The sequence below is a fragment of the Bos grunniens genome, chromosome 21, assembly GCF_055505025.1.
Source record: "Bos grunniens cultivar Pamir isolate PY7600 chromosome 21, Bosgru_T2T1.0, whole genome shotgun sequence".
In the NCBI taxonomy this organism is placed as follows: domain Eukaryota; kingdom Metazoa; phylum Chordata; class Mammalia; order Artiodactyla; family Bovidae; genus Bos; species Bos grunniens.
This window is the reverse complement of record NC_141185.1, coordinates 3133085-3149671: the sequence shown is the minus strand read 5'-3', so window position 1 is coordinate 3149671 and position 16587 is coordinate 3133085. Positions and strand designations below refer to the sequence as shown.

General features: G+C 48.5%; 1 protein-coding gene across 1 annotated transcript in view; it reads left to right on the top strand.

Annotated features, from left to right (window-relative positions):
- Positions 1 to 2687: 2687 nt before the first annotated feature.
- Positions 2688 to 16587, top strand: part of TRAF3 (TNF receptor associated factor 3) — a 112305-nt gene continuing 98405 nt past the window's right edge. The window contains exon 1 of the mRNA XM_086362818.1: positions 2688 to 2971. The gene's annotated coding sequence lies outside the window, so the exon portion shown is untranslated. The remainder of the gene's footprint in view (positions 2972 to 16587) is intronic.

Here is a 16587-nt window from a genome sequence, read left to right as displayed (position 1 = left end):
ATTCAAAAGTTTGGAAGACACTTGTCTGAACAATTAGTTTAACGGTTTTTTATTTTGCCAGGTGCCCAGGCGTTTGAGTGGGAGAAGTTGCCAGCACATTTGAGTCCAATCGGACACACCGGCCACCGGCATTTGAGTGGGGAGCTGTCCCTTGCGGGTCTGATTGTCCGGGAGAGTCTGAGGAAACCCCCTTTAGAACCCTAACACTAACCAGTGGACACTTTCCCTTTCTCTCTGAAGAAAAACAGGAATGGCTTCTGAGCCATTGTACTTAAGTGAGTCACTCCAATATCCTGTGTGCACTGCTCCCAGAAATGCAGCAAACAGAACATGTAATGCTACATAAATTCCTGCGAGAAATTTCTTTGTCCAGAAATGGTGTCAGCTTGTTGTTTCACGTTGCCATAGGGAACAGAGAGCTCAGCCTTTGAAATGCAGTGAGGAGCGCTGTGATTGGCCAGCCTCGCTGTCCGTCACTGCTGCCCAGCGGCCGTAACTGCGGAGGACAGAACGCTCGCCCCCCAAAGCGGGTTCCTGCTTCGGGGCAAACTTTGTGCTGCAGCCCCCTCCAACTCCCCAAAGCAGGGGGTCCAGAACTGCTCAGACAGTTGGAGAAGAGAAAGAAGCGGGGAGGAAGCGGGGAGAAGACAGGGAGCAGGTCCTCACTGCCCAGCAGGGGGCTCAGCCACGGTCGTACCTGAGCCTGTTCACCCTGCATTGCTTCTTGGCACCGCTTTGGTGGAGAGCAGAGAGAGTTGTAGAAAACCCTTCTGACGGGTCTTTGAAACTTCTAACCTTGTTATTTGTGTTAAAAGAGCCAAAAAATGGTCCAGCCTAGAGAATTTCTGGCCAAGTCCTAAAAAGACCCCAGTCTAGCTTGAGGCAGGAGGTGGGAGTGCGGCCCGATCCGGCCCTGGAGACCTGTGAGGAGATGAGCAGATACACAGAGGCTCGGAGCCCGGGCCCTGGTCTGAGGAGCAGCGGCAGCCATTAAGGCTTCTGACAGGCAGGAAAGGACACCCAAGGCTCGGGAGCAGAAGGGAAAGCGCCCCTTGCCGCCGAGAGGGGAGCTCCTCTGGTGCCCGAGGTTCCAGTCAGAGCCCTACGGTCTGCGCAGGGCTGACCGAGGCTGACCCGCCACCTCAACATGGTTGCTGGGCGGACGACAGCCATCTTGGGTTCTCCGAGTTGAACTCAGGGAGCTGTGCCCTCTCAGCAAGTGGCCCGAGCAGGGGCGCTGCTGCAGACTTCGAGTCTAGAGAGCGAGGCCCCACCTCTGCAGCTGGAGAACAAGCACACCCGGCGGGCTGATGGAGCCAGAGCCGGGGTTCCAGCAGCCTGCCCAGACTGTCGAGGGTTCTGGAACGTTCCACTGAGAAAGCCTCTGGAGGAGATGCTGAACTTCCTGCCTTTATTCGACGAGTCATTGGAGAAGAAGGGACACTAGCTTAAGCTGGTGACACTGGTCTTGGCTCTGTCTGGAGATCTCCATGAACCTTATGAGGAAGAGAAAACGGGGCAGTCCATTCTGTCCCCTCTGTGTTGACTGTCAACTGGTGCAGAGATGGCCTTGCTCTTTGGTTGGCCTGGAGCCTCACGGAGAGACAGGCCCTCTGCCGTTGCCCATCTTGCCAGGCCAAACAGGTCAGATACACAGACCTAGAGCACTTTGGGGAATCACTGATGGCTTGTGGGGGGCAGGGGGCGGGCAGAGAGCCGAGGCCTGTGGAGAAACGGGTGGCCCAGAAGGCCTGGGGCCCAGGGCGGGGAGGGGGTTCACAGGGCAGCGGACTCTGTCCTGGGGCCCCCAGGCCAGCAGGGCGCTCTGGGAGCTTGTGGCAGACTGGCCACGTTGTTCACACTCGATCAAGACCCAACTTCCTGGGTGTGGGAGGGGCCCCGGCAGCAAGGAAAGGCCAACCAAAGGGTTAGGAGCCCCCCTCAATGGGGAGCAGGGCCCAGACAGTCTCCCTTAGCCCCACCACCTGGTCCTGTGTAGGAGAGGGAGCAGTGTAGAGGAGCGAGTGTGTATGTGTGAGTGTGCACAGGCGTGACGGCGCATGGCTGTCAGCGAGTGTGTGAATGCATGTACAAGTGTGAGCGCATGAGAGCATGTCTGTGACCAAGTGTGTCTTGGAGTGTGTGTGAACTGTGTGTCTGCGAGCGTGTGTATGTTTTGTGAGCATGTGTGTCTGAGCATGTGTAAAAACGCGAGTTGGCTGTGTGTCGGTGAGTGTGAGTAGTTGTGCGAGCCTCTGTGCTCAATGTGTGTCGGTGTGACTGAGGGTGGCCGCGCTGGTGAAACGCGTGACGCCATGGCTCCCGACCCTAAGGGGACCTGCACCTTTCGGGCCCCCACGCGGCTTGCGTGGCTTTTCGACCCGGAAAGGGGGGTACGCCCGGGGCGGGGGCTGCGAGGCGCCGGGGGCCGGGCGCGCGCGCGCGCGCGCGCGCGCGGGGGCGGGGCGGCGCTGGGGGCGGCCGGGCCCGCCCCCGCCCGCGCCGCGGCGCCGTTGCTAAGGCCGGGCGGCGGGCGCCGGGGGGAGGGCCTTAGCGACGGGCGGCGGGCGCGCGCGGGGCCGGGCGGGGGCGCGCGGGGCGGCGGCGCGGAGAGCCGGCCGCTCTCGCGGGCTCCCGCAGCCCCCGCGCCCGCGCGCGCGCGCGCGGGCCGGCGGCGGGGGCGGGGCGCGCGCGCGCCCGGGCGCGCTCTGGAGGCCGGCGGGGATTTCCAGCGCGCGAGAGGAAGTGCCTGCGAGAGGGTGCGTGAGGGCGAGGGAGCGCGGCGCGGCGCGGCCGCCGCGTGCGCGAGCCGGGTTGCAGCCCAGCAGGGACTTTCCAGCCGGCGGCGGCGGCGGCGGCCGCCGGCCCTTCCCCGCCCCCCGACATGGGGCTGCCCGGGGAGCAGGACGCTGCGGACCGCGGCGGAGGACGCGCTCGGCGCTGCTGAGCCGGCCGGGCGGCGCGGACGCGGGTAAGGGGCCTGGCGGGCGGCGGGCGGCTCCATCCCCGGCGGCTCCATCCCGCGCCCTGGGCGGCGGGCGGCGGGCGGCGGGCGGGCGCGGGGTCGGTCGGCGCGGGGCCGGGGCGGCGCAGGCCCGGCGCCCGGCGGCGAGTGCCCGGTGCGGCGCCGTCTCGCCCCCGCCCCAGCCCGCGCCCGCCCGCCCCCCGGACGCCTCAACTTCGGGAAACTTTGTCCTCCGGCCCGGCCCGGCCGAGGGCCCCGCGGGCCCGGGCTCCCGCAGCTTTTCAGGAAACGGGGCGCCGAGGCCGCTTGGAACGTGACCCCCCCCCCCTCACCCCGAGGTGGCGAGAGACCAGCATCTCCGACGAGGCTGTGTGTTTTGCGGGGTGAGGAGCGGACCGTCTCGGGTGTCTCCATAGCCGAACATGTTCACCCTGGGCTGGCTTGGGTTCTTTTTTTTTTTTTTAAGCCATTATTTAAAAGTTTATACTGAGTCATTCCTCTGCAGATGAACCTCTGACTGATTCATAAGCGAAGAGCTGCAGCGGCCTCGGAGGCAGCCGGGTACTGGGATCCAGTTTGGGGCGAAAGGCACACATTCCGCCTTCGGTTAATTGCTCAGGCACACTTTGCCACGTTTTCACCCCGTTTGGGGACATCTATTTAATATTTAGGCTTTTAGACAGAATCTCGTGGGGAAAAAAAATTCTTTACCTTTCTCTTGAAAACATAGCAACAAAATGGTAATCAATGGAGTGTTGTGGACGTGCTTTGAAATCTAAGAAGCCTTCATATAATTGTACGTTGAAGGAAGCAGTTTTATTTCATGGTTTTCATTTTAAGCTGATAATTAGTTTTCAGAATGAGATGAGGGTGTGTGTGTGATTTATTCATTTATTTTTGTGGATTCATAAAGGCTGTGTTGAGCGTTGTTGCCGCTTGTTAATTTCCATTCACAGCATACAACCGAGGGGAGCCATAATTTCTATTTTTTCTTAGCATTTGCTGGTGAAGCTTTTGGGAATGTTGTGTGTTCTGTAATCTTGCATTTGTGTATAAAATCCGTATGTAAAGAAATGACCAAGTGGACCATCAGTTGGTGCTAAAATCTTTTCCTGTCTTTCACATCTTTGAAAATGGCCTGTTCAAAAGACTGCATCATGTGTAGGATGTCTGGCAAAATTGTGTACGTTCGTTTTTCAAATGAAAGGAAGTGTTTGCTTTTTCACTATTGTGTGGTGACAGTATATACATACTGAAAATCAGTTCAAGATGAAGAATTTTTTGGCCAAAACAAAAATAAGCCTTATTAGTGTGAAAACCCTAAAATGGACAAGGTTGGAAATGTGGTGAGTAGGTGTTCAGGACAGAAACCTTGACAGACCTAGGATTCCAGCACCACTAGTCAAAATCAGACCTTATCAGGGATGAGGTTTAAGATGTAAGGTGTCTCACCCAGACGCCATCTGTTCCAGCTGTCACCATGCAGAAGCCAGGGAAGCAGAGAGCTGGCAGGGAGAATTCCAGCATTTTTTTTTTTTTCTTTTTCTGAGACATTCATGTGAATTTTTCTGTGAGGGGGAAGAAAACCAGTTATTTTTCTTGGATGCTGTCCATTCATTTTGGAGCTAATAAGATGGCCTCACTCGCTGTACAGAAGGATGTAAAGATCTTCCACTGGAAACCAGCAGTAGCAGCTGGCCAGTGGTTTCTGTTAATACAATCAAAATATTCCTACTCTTTTTTGTGTCTTGAAGAGAGTCCTTAGTTTAACTGAAACATTTGAGCTGCTTCTAGCTGTTCTCCCCTGTGTTTGGGGTTTTGATTCCGTAAAGACCCCTACTAGAATCCCTTTAATTTTTCACTGTGCAAAGCGGGAAGGACCTTGAGGAGGAGGAGGGGGTTTGTCGGGGATAGATAGATACGCCAATACGCTGAAGGACAAGAATGGTTTATCACTCTGGTGAAGTCCTTTTTGATGATGCTAAAGCTGTACTTTAAGAAAAACTGTCACTGTGGTGTTGCAAGTCTGGGCTAGCTCAAGCAAACAAAGGAAATTGCGTTAAATTTGTCCATCTCTGTTTTCTCATCTCTGTAGAGCAAGACTCTACAAACAGCAAGTGATCTAACCTATCAAATATTATGCAATAGCTGAGTTTCCTTGTAATGGTCAGTTTAAGAATTGTTAACTTAGCAGAGGAGACCTCATATAGCCAGGGCCTCTGTGTCAATCCCATGGATTCTGGACCCCCTGCATGCTTCTTTACAAATGTTCTGTGAGGAAGGAAAATTACTATTATTATTATTTTGCTGGTGGAGGAGAGTCATCATATTGACTTGAGATACAGAGAGACACTGAGGAAAGAGCTCCAAAGTGAGAAAAGAAGGCAGCGAGGCCAGTGGTTTTGGAAGGTGACCAGAGAGAGGCAGCCGAGGCCTAAATGTGGAGATGATGCTCAGACCTGCTCTGGGCAGAGGGAATGGAGCCAGCGAGAGAGTGCTGGATGCCTGCGGGCAGGAGGGCGGTCGAGAGGTGAATGGGGACAGGATGGCTCGTGCCATCGCAGCTGGCTTTAGGTCCACAGCTGCTCATGGAGTAGGGGACAGAGCAGCTCTCAACAGAAAAGGAAAAAAATGTAAGAAAACATGTGTGCTCGTGTAAGGTCTAGTATTCATAATTAAACAGTACAAAATGGCTTTCTCACTTTAGAGGGCCTTCGTCGACTGTGGTCTGCACAGCACAGTGAGGGGTTGGGGACTGACCACTCTAGGAAGGAGAAGGTGATGTTTTTGTCATCAAGCGTCAAAATCTCCTTTTGGGCCAGAATTGCTTGTCTCCCTGTGCAGGCTTGTTGGGGGTGAGGCTGGCAGGTGGTGAGATGTCATAAATGCAGGTGACTGTTGTGGGTTTCTGTCAACTCTAGAAATCAGGTTGGAATCCCTTGCTGAGTATCTGTATTCTGCAGGATAAGTAGATCATTAGCTGGAATGGGGGAGTCTTTTTCTCCTTGAATTTGATGTTCAGTGAATGTGCCTTGAGTTCTCGTAACTCTCTGGTTCCAGTGCTGGGATGAGGGAGTTGCAGCACCTGCCTTTGAGAGCATGGTCTCAGCCCCTGTGCGTGGTGGAGGAAGATGCCGGAAACCAGCGCTGTTTGACCAGGTAGCACCAGGACTGAAGCTTGTGCCCAGAAGGGAGAGGGAAAATGAAGGTTTCACCATCCTGCCTTCAGGAAGTTGGCTGCTCAGCTGGAGAGTGCAGTTCCATTCGGAAGAGGCAAGAAAAGTCCTACAGAGTAGACTAAAGTGGATTAGCGGGTCGTGCGGAGGACTGGAAGTATGGTGGAAGTTCGGGAAAGGGTAGACAGCTCCTGGCTGGCGGGGTAGTCAGGGACAGCTTCTGGGGAGTGGGTGTTGAGATCCAGTGCCAAGAAGGCCGGTGCAACGGGCCCACCTTGAGATTGGCAGGAAGAGGACTTCTCCGTGCTCCACTTAGTTTTGGGAAGATAGCACCTGACGGTTTGTGGTCCTGTTTGTGCCAGTAGACACGGTCTTGGTGATGCTGGTGGTCATGCTGGTCATGCTTCCGGTTATAATGATTCCCATGCTGTCCCCTGGCCCCCGCCAGGCCCTTTGTGACCAGGTCTTTGGCGGGAGACGGAGCGGTGGTACCTGGCCTGGGCGGCTGCACTTGGCTGTCCCTGCCTTTTCTCACTGTAGGTGGAAGGTCTCAAAAGGTGGTGGGGAGGGGAGTGAGTGTTAGAGTGCCCCTTCCCCAGGGGACACCCCCAAACCTGCTGCTCTGTCATCCATGCTGAAATGACGTAAATCTTTAATTCTCAAGAAATAAAAAATCTCCCTGTAAGTTCATTTCATGGCTTACTTTTTATAAGGGTTCCTCCATGCTGATGCATAACTCCGTGGGTTTTTTTGTTTGTTTTTGCCTGCATCGCACTGCTTGTGGGTTTGTAGTTTCCCATCTTGGGATTGAACCTGGGCCCTAGGCAGTGAAAGTGCAGAGTCCTAACCACTGGAGCATCAAGGAATTCCTGACTCCATGTATTTTTTTTAATGGGGGCTACTTGGTAACTTCTCTCATGAGGCCATTCTACCAAGAAAGATATCATGCCTGCTGTTCTGATATCCTAATTTCTTTTCCAATTAAAACACCCATTCTGTGGCAAAAACCATAAGCATATTTATTGGAAACTTGGTTTCTTTGAGTGGAGAGAAAAGCTAAATTCATTAATTGATTGGGATAATGTAATCTTCAGGATGACAGTGGCATCAAAAATACTAAAACGTTAGTTTCCAGGAGTCAAAATTGTAGCGAAGGTTTTCAGTGACTGTGCCCTGGAATGCTAACGTCCGGTAGGAGGCCTGCATATGCTTGAGGCAGCGGGGTGCTGGTTAGACGCCCCCAGGGCCCCGGCACCCCGGCCTCCGTCAGTGCTTGTGTCAGGAATCCGCAAGTTTGGGAAGGAAGAGGGATGTAACAGATGCTCGCCTCGTGGCTCCGTGTGGTTTGGCATATGTGTCTGCAGGTGGGGATGCCCTGTGGCCGTGTCTCTGGACTGTGCCCCTCCACCCCCAGTTCTGATAGCGCTTAGCTCCCAGGTTGGTTGTGTGAGGGGGCTTGTAAGATGGGGGTCTTCATCCAGCATCTTAACTTCCCTGGGTGCTTTGAATGACTTAAAGAGGAAATGCAAGGAAATCTGTTCTCCTGAGTCCTGCCTTGCCCAGTAATGCCCGGGAGTCACAACTTTATTCTGGAAATTAAATTCTGTCTTTTTTGGATTAATATAGCCTGGTGTTTGAAATGTTATTATGGGGTAAATTAAGTGTTCTGGTTTCAGAAGGCTTTTCTCTGTGGGAAGGGCATGGTTTTAGTTCAGTATGTCTCAAACCCTTGATAGGAGTCCAAGCCCATTAAGTTTTATCTTAAAATTTAATAGGAATTTTACACTGTACTCAGTGATATGTCTGGTTTTTTTTTTTCTTTTGCTGTAAACATATGTTGCCCCCTTCAGTTGTTGAGTGCATTGGATTCTCCAGAACATGCGTTGTGTTCATCCTTGGCTCCCCCAGGTTTGGTGAGGGGTCCCCTGGAATTCCTGCCATGAGTCCTAGGGGCCATCCACCTTCTGGCTTGAGAAGTGTGGGCATGGTGGAAGGCTCCAGCTTTAAAGATCGGAATCCCAGTCCTGCCCTTTCGCACACCAGCAGAACCACCCAAAGTGGCTGCTGGGCCTCTCTGAATTAGTGTCTCCATCCGTAAAATGGGACGAACAGCAGCAGGCACAGACTTGCTTCTTATGAAAGAAATGGGTGAGAGAACCTTCTACTGATGTTAATTTTTGTAGTAATAGAGGACTGAGAGCTAATAGAGGAAGAGGGTCGAGACCTTAGAATGCCTCAACCCTAAACTAATGCGTCAGATGGACGGGACCAAGAGAAGTTTCCTCCTTTTACACGGGAGGCAGCTGGCTGAGTGTTGGGTGAGGAGGGCTCCCACGTCAGTCCATTGTCTGGCAGGTGCACACTGTTCACCCAGTGTAGAGATGGTGTTTTTTTTTTCTTCCCCCCTTGCCCCCTGCGGTCTTCATTTCCCCAGGATTGGCCCCAGGGAAGCTGCTTGGCCTCTATCCAATTTGGGATAATTGAAAATTAATGAACTCACGTTTTTGGGGAGAACTTACCCTAGAGCTAGGCTAGTTTGCCAGCACTTAAAAGTGAAGTAAGACGCTGTGTGAGCACTGTCCTCAAGGAGCTTCTGCGAGGCGAGTAAGCCGGGGAGTGGTCCGGTTACAGCACCGCGTGGTGGGCGCTGTGGCAGAGGGGCAGAGCCGTGGGAGCCGGGGCGCCGGGCGCAGAGGTGTTTTCCGGGGATGGTGAGCGAGAGCGAGAGGGGCGGGCCCGAGAGCCCGCGGGGCTCTCTGTGGCTGCCGATCAGGGTGCCTCAGGGTGCCGGCCTCAGAAGGCCTTTGTGCCAGCCTGGCTCTGGAGGGAAGACTTGTCCCCACTTTACAGATGGGGAAAAGGAAGAGCCTCAGGCCTGCTGGACTCGAGTCCATGTTTTCACCACTCTGCTCTGTGGTCAGTTTAGGCTGAATTTATAATCCGTTTTTAGATCTTGTTCTTATTCTAGACTTCTTAGTTTTGCTTTCAGATTCTAGACATTTGACATCGTGTGTTTTTCCAGCATATGCTTTTCACACGGCCCTTCCTCTGCTCCAGCATCTGTTCTGCCTGTATGGACTTCTTTCCTGCTGGTGCTCCATCCCCTCTCTCTTTCATTTTCCTACAGCAGCTACCCTGCATTCCACTTCCTTTCAATAAGATCAGTGAAGGCATTCTTTGCTCTGTGGTTCTTGCTGAGGAGTAGTCCCAAACTTGATTTACTAATGTGTTTTCTTTCCCCTTTCTCTCTTAATTTACATTTAAACCGGTGTCTAGTAATAACGATAGTGTGTAGTCATTATGTCTTTACAGGGTTTTACAAATATTAGCTTGTTAGTGGTGAACAAGTCCCGGAGGCCTGGTCAGTCTAGAGAGAGCTAGTTACAGCCCAACATGGACAGATTCCACCCATTCATGTGGAATTTAATTATAACTGCAGATTGCTTATGGGAATATGAGTTAAAGACAAAGAAACCTCCACAGTTAGCAAGGAAATGATGTCACTGGTATTTTGTTGAAGATTTTACGTGGCTCTTCTGCTAGAACCACTGTAAAGGTTTGAACATGAAACTGGCGATGCCTGGACTGAGGGGCGGGGGCGTGTTACACAGCCATCCGTGCCTGCTGGGGGAGGGCTGTGTACTCGGGGTCACAGCTGGGCCCTGAGGTCTCAAGCGGCAGAGGGTAGGTCTTCTTTGTCCTTAGGCCAGGTTAGAGGCAGTGGGGTTAAGGCAGTGTGTGGGAGAGATAGCAAGGGCCTCATGTTTCTGGGGAGGACTGCCCTGCCTTCTCCAGCTTGAGGAAAGTTCTAGTGCATCTGGGATGGATCTCTAGTGTTGTGATGACAAGCTTCTTAAGGACAGGGCTGCTTCATTGTATTTTCCCAGTCTGGCGCAAAATGTTCTCAGGCCATCTCAAATGGGATGAATTTATGTGTGGGAGGAGTTTGGGTCTGAAGTCAGACCCAGTTTGAATTCTGGTAAGTAAGTTATTTATCCTTTCTGAACCTCAGTTTTCTCATCTATGCAGGGGCAATTGTGAGGACTGAAAGTGAGAATGTGAGTGGATGTGGGGACCTGGCAGGTCATGAGTGGGAATTCCTTTCCTGTGTGGGTTCCTGAAGGGAGAACATGCTTGTTAACAAGGTGAACAGTAAGCTGTCTTGGGAGTGAGCCTGGCACTGGAAGGCAGGTAGGGGTAGAAGAAGCACATTATTGGACTGTAAAGAAATTATTTTTAACAAAGAATAAAATATCTGGAAACTAGAAATCACTATTTGCACAAAAAAGAATGTCTATAGATAGGCCCTCCCTTTTTAAGCAATTTTTATATATGATTTTTTGATAAGTTTAAAACTATATTTTAGTACATTCTTTTCTTCTGTTATTTAGCGTAATAATATGAAACTTGTTCTGATCTCTGTTCAGATGTCAGCTCTCCTTGGTTTTCCCTCAACACCCTAGTTAGATGGCCCCTGCCTTCACTCTCTAGGCACTTACTTGCATTTTTAATTTTTGTCCATCATCTTAACCCATTTCCTAGAAGAGTACCTGGAGTATGTTAGATACTCAGGTGTTTGTATGAGTTGATCAGTGGTTCAACCAAATTTTCTTTTATTGAGGAAAAATTTACATAACGTTCAGTTAACTATTTTGAAGTGTACAGTTCAATGGTATGTAGTCTGTTCACAATTTTGTGCAACCACAGGGCTTGCTCTAGTTTTAGAACTTTTCTATCACCCTGTAAAACATTCTGTACTCAATAAGTAATCATTCCTTATCCCCCCTTTTCTTCTAACCCTAATAGCCTCTAATCTACTTTCTGTGGCTATAGATTGGCTTGTGCTGAGTATGTCATATAAAAAGGATCATACAGCCCCTGACCTTTTGTGTCTTTTTTCATGTAGCATAATGTTTCTGGGGTGCATCTGATACATGGGGTAGCATGTATCAGTATTTTGTTCCTTTTTCGTGGTTGAGTAGTATTCCATTTATGTATGTATCAGTTTATTTATCCATTTATCCACTGTTGGATGTTTGGGTTTTTACTTTTTGGCTATTACGAGTTATATATATATATATATATATGTATATGTGTGTGTGTGTTTGTGTACACACACACATACATATATGTTTCTATGTAGACGTAGTGTTTCCATTTCTCTTGCGTAATATACCCAGGAGTGGAATTGCTGGGTCATGTGGTCATTCTGTGTCTAACTTGTCCCCACCTGCAATGTACTAGGATTCCAGTTTCTGTACATCTTTGTCAACATTTGCCTTTTTTTTTTGGATTAAAGCTATTTTAGTGGATGTAACATGATATCTCATGGTGGTTATGTGCTTCCTTAATGTTCAATGATATTGAACAAATTTTCATTGTATGTCTGTTTTGAAACAACATGCCTTCCAATCCTTTGCCTGTGTTTTAACCAAGTTGTCTCTATTGTTGTTGAGTTGTAGGAGTTCTTTGTATGTTTTGGGTATTTAACTCTTAATGGATTTATGATTGACAAATATTTTTCCTATTCTGCTGGTGGTTCTTTCACATTCTTGATAATGTCCTTTGATGCACAAAAGTTTTTAATTTTGATGAATTCCACTTTATTTTGTTGTTGTTTTTCCTTTTGCTTTTGGTATCAAACCTGAAAATCCATTGCCAAATCTGAAGTCTTGAAGATATGCCCGTATATTTTATAGTTTCAGTTCTTACATGTAGATCTTTGGTCCGTTTTGAGCTAATCTGTATAACTGATGCAGGACGCCCTCTCCGTCTTTTGATTACCCGTGGCCCCAGCACCGTTTGTTGGAGAGATGGCTCTCTCCCCACTGGGTGGTCTCGGCACCGCTGTTGCAGAAGAATTAGCATGTGTTTGCATTTATGTCTGGACTCTCGGTTCTATTCCATTGGTCTGTATTTTTGTCCTTATGCCAGCAGCATACCATTTTGATTATCTTAGCTTTTTGAAAAGTTTTGAAGTAGTAAGTTTGAGAAGTGTGAGTCTTCCAACTTTATTTTTCTTTTTCAATATTGCTTTGACTACTTGGCACCCTTCATAGCTCCATATTAATTTGAGGATCAGTTTTTCTTTTTCTTCAAAAAGGTCATTGGAATTTTGACAGGGATTGCATCTGCTTTGGGGAATTGCCATGTAGTACTGAGTCTTCCAATTCATGACCGTGAGATGTCTTTCATTTCTTTCAGTAAGATTTTATAGTTTCAGTATATAAATTTTTCACTTTCTTGGTTAAATTTATACCTGGGTATTGTATTCTTTTGGATGTTATTATAAATGGAATTGTTTCTTTAATTTTCTTTTTGAATTGTGCTGGTTTATAAAAACACAACTGATTTTTGTGTGTTGATAATATACCCTGCAACCTTGCTGAATTTAGTTATTATTACCTCTATTAGTTTTTTTGGTAGATTCCATGGGATTTTCTATGTATATAGTGATGTCATTGGCAAATAGAGATACTTTGTTTCTTTCTTTGCAACGTTGTTACCTTTTATTTCTTTTTCTTGTCTCATTGCTTTGGCTAGGACTTCTCCTGCAGTTTGAATAGCAGTGATGAAAGCAGACATCCTTGTCTTGTTCCTGATCTTAGGGGAAAACTTTTTGGTGTGATTATGAAGTTATATGTGGTTTAAAAAAAAATAAGTGCCCTTTGTCATGTTAAGGAAGTTCCCTTAAATTCCTAGCATACTGATTATTTTGTGATGAAAGGTGGTTGAGTTTTGTCAAATGCTTTCTCTGTGTCTGGTTTTCGCCCCTTCCTTCTATTAATGTGGTATGCTCCATTAGGTGATTTTTGTGTGTTGAACCTCCCTTACTTTCCTAAGATATGTCTCACTTTGTCATGGTGCATAATCCTCTTAACGTGTTGTTGGATTTGGTTTGCTACTGTTTTGTTGAGAATTTTCTCATCTGTGTTTATATAGAGTATTGGTCCTTCGTTTTCTTTATTTGTATCTTTGGCTTTGGTATCAAGGAATCAACTGCATTGTGACTGTACATTGTATTTCTTCAGAATTTTGAAACCTGTCCTCAGTAGTGTGTAGAAAATTCTAGGAGGGTTTTGAAGCAGACAGGAAAGCTCTCTGATGATCACACTATGTACCTCCTTGCTTCCCAACATGAGGCTTCCCCCGTAGCTAATAATTAGCAAAATCCTGGCTGACATTACCATCTTAACTCTGTCAACCCTGGAGAATGGAGGAAGGGACTCTATTCCTGATGCCAGCACCAGGGCTTCTGTTGTTTCCTGAAAAAACCACAGATTGTTCTAGATAATGATTGCTGAGTTACAAACCATCCTAAGCATCTGTGACCTAACACAGTCATTTGTTGTTATTAATAGGTAGTATGGTTCTGTGGTTGGCCAGGCAGGGCTCAGCTGGGTGATTCTTCTGCTCTACGTGGCATTAACTGAAGCTACTAACTGGTATTTATCTGGTCTCTGGTCTGGTCTGGAGGGTCCAAAATGGCAGTGCTCACATGTGTGGATGGTTAGAAGGCCAGGCTTAGTGGTTCCTCACTTTCCACCTAGTGTCAGGGCCTCGTCAGGTGACCTCTCTGCTTGGGTGGTTGGACTTCTTACATGGCAGCCAAAGATTCCTAGAGTGATTGCTGTGAGGAGGTGGAGCGGACAGATGGGTGTAGCGTTACTCTTGTTGTGTCTATCAGCTGAAGGGCCCACAGCGTACTCCCAGATTAAGGAGAGGGGACACAGCCTGCCTGTGGATGCGAGGAGTGGCAGGGAGCTTGTACCCTCTTTAATCCATTACCTGTATGGTGGTTAGATTCCATGGTGCTGGCAGCAATATGCGTATTGTGTATCCTCTCTGAGAGAGGCTGCTGTGGGCTAAAATGGAAATGCCAGCTGTTGCATGTGACCTTTGGTGAGAAAATGCATTCTGTGTTCTGAACCAAGAATTCACGAATGGACACACCCATTCATAAAATGGTAATTGCCTATATGAAATGTGTGATTTATATTTAATCGGGCATCCTTGATCATCTATTGTCAGAGGTTTCTCAGGTATAATTTTGGGTCTATGAAATTTCCCTCCTATTAGTTCATTTTAAAAGTTATTTAAAAACTTCACTTTCATTTTGAAGAGTATTACAATTCTCTGTTCTTAAAACAAAATTTCATCAAGAATGTATTAGTAAGCCTATATCCCAAATTTCCTTTTTTTCACTCTAGATCATTCTAGTAGGGATTTATTAGAATAAAGTTAGGGTTTGACAGCATGTGCAGAGGTGCATCTGCATTGGTTCTAACTAGAAATCTCATTTTCTGTAAGTCTGCCTTCTCTGCCTATCTCAGCAGATGATTGCGACACTGTTTGAGTGGGAGCAAATGTGATGAGGTCAGAGAGGATGGAGGAAATGGATTTAAATCATGAAACAAGGAGTCTGCATCTTTGGTTCCAGTGGAGCCACCAAATATCGGGATAATAGGGGTGCAGAGGGGTGGAGCTGTGTCCCACGTGTGCCCTCTGCTCGCGCCCACACAGAGAGCCCTGCCTGCCCAGTGCTGCCATGGCAGTGTCCTGGCCTGGGGCAGTGCCACAGCCGCCCAGGTTCGTGTTTCCCAAGCGTGGCTTACCTATGTTCCCAAATGCCCATCACTCCTAGGTATCTAAGCTTTGTCCAAAGTAGTGTGAGTGTAGAGTCACCACCTTTGTGGGGTGGGTACACTGGGGTGACTAATGCATGGGATTTTAGGGAGTCCTGGAAGCCTCTGGATGCCCCCCATCAGGCCTGATGTAAGAACCTCTAGTCTAGATGATCTGAGGCCTCTTATAGTAAAGTTTTATGTAAACATATATGTGTTTGCTCCGTCGTGTCAAATTCTTTGTGATTCCCCTAGACCTTAGCCCGCCAGACTCCTTTGTCTATGGAATTTTCCAGGCAAGAACACTGGAGTGGGGTAGCCATTTCCTGCTGCAGGGGATCTTCCCAACCCAGAGATCAAATTCTCCTCTCTGCATCTCTTGCATTGGCAGGCAGGTTCTTTACCACGACTGCCACCTGGGAAGCCCATAAACACATACACATATACATACGTGTATACACACACATACTGCATACACACGTGCACACACAAACACACATACATGTACATACACCCATATTATACACCACACACACACCCCTGCACGTTCATACCCATCAGGCTCCTCTGTCCATGGAGAATTCTCCAGACAAGAATTCTGGAGTGGGTACACATTCCCTTGTCCAGGGAATCTTCATGACCTAGGGATTGAACCCAGGTCTGATCTCCTGCATTGCAGGCAGATTCTTTACTCTCTGAGTCACCAAGGAAGTCCTCTCTCTCTCAACATACATATATATATATATATATATATATAATTTTCTGGCTGTGGGCTTCCCGTTCCTTATTCTTTTATGAATTCCAGAAGTCTTCTGGCCGTGGCCTTCTCATCAGGGAGAAAGTAGTTGCTCTCTGCAAGTTTGGTGGGGATGGTTCTTTCGAATTACTTACTTTTTTCATTCATTATTACCCGTAGGAGTCTGTACCAGAAGGCGGTGACTGTGTGACTGTGGCCCAGGGGTGACCAACATAGGGGCTAAAGAAGGGTAACGAGACGAGCGGACTGGGGAGGATGAGGGGTCAGGAGGGCAGTGGCATTCACGGTGAGAGGTAGGGCTCTGAAAGCATTGACGTTGTGTTCCAAGTGTAACACTGCAGACGTAAAAGTTTCTCAGTTACGTGAAGTGATGGGAAGCATGGAGACCACCTGTTGGTGGGCCAGGGTCTGGAGAGGTGGAGGTCAGGGGATAGGGGCCTCCCAGCAGTAGAAGCCCTGCTGCAGGGGGACGAGATTCAGGCAGGCGTCGGGACCCTGCACAAGACCCACAGTCTTTGTGGCCTCCGGCAACTTATGTTACCCTTTGGAACCTCTGTTTTCTTTCGTGCTAGACAGGAATAGTGGTGACAGGAGTGGTTATTGTGATAACAGAATAGTAAGCCTTAAAAAAGGAGGTCACCAGAGAAAGGCAATACGGTGCTTAAGGCTAACGGAGCCTGCAAGTTTCAGCCCAGGAGAGAGTAGAGGAGGTGTCCAGCGGACACTCACTGTTTGAGCACGTGTTTATCTGCTGGGTGCTCGGCTGAGCTCAGTGCTCTGTGTGTGTGTGTGTGTGTGTGTGTGTGTGTGTGAAGAGTATAAGGGAAAACATTTAAATGAACACTGACCAGATTTTGTTTAGCTCAGGAAACTTTTTAAAAGAAATTTTATTGAAGTATAAGTTGATTTACAGTGACATTGGTTTCAGGTATATAGCAGTGATTCAGTTATTTATATATGCATACACATTTTCCCTCATAGGTTATTATAAAATATTGAGTATAGTCCCCTGTGCTGTGCAGTAGATCTCTGTTATTTATCTATTTCATATATAATAGTGTGTTA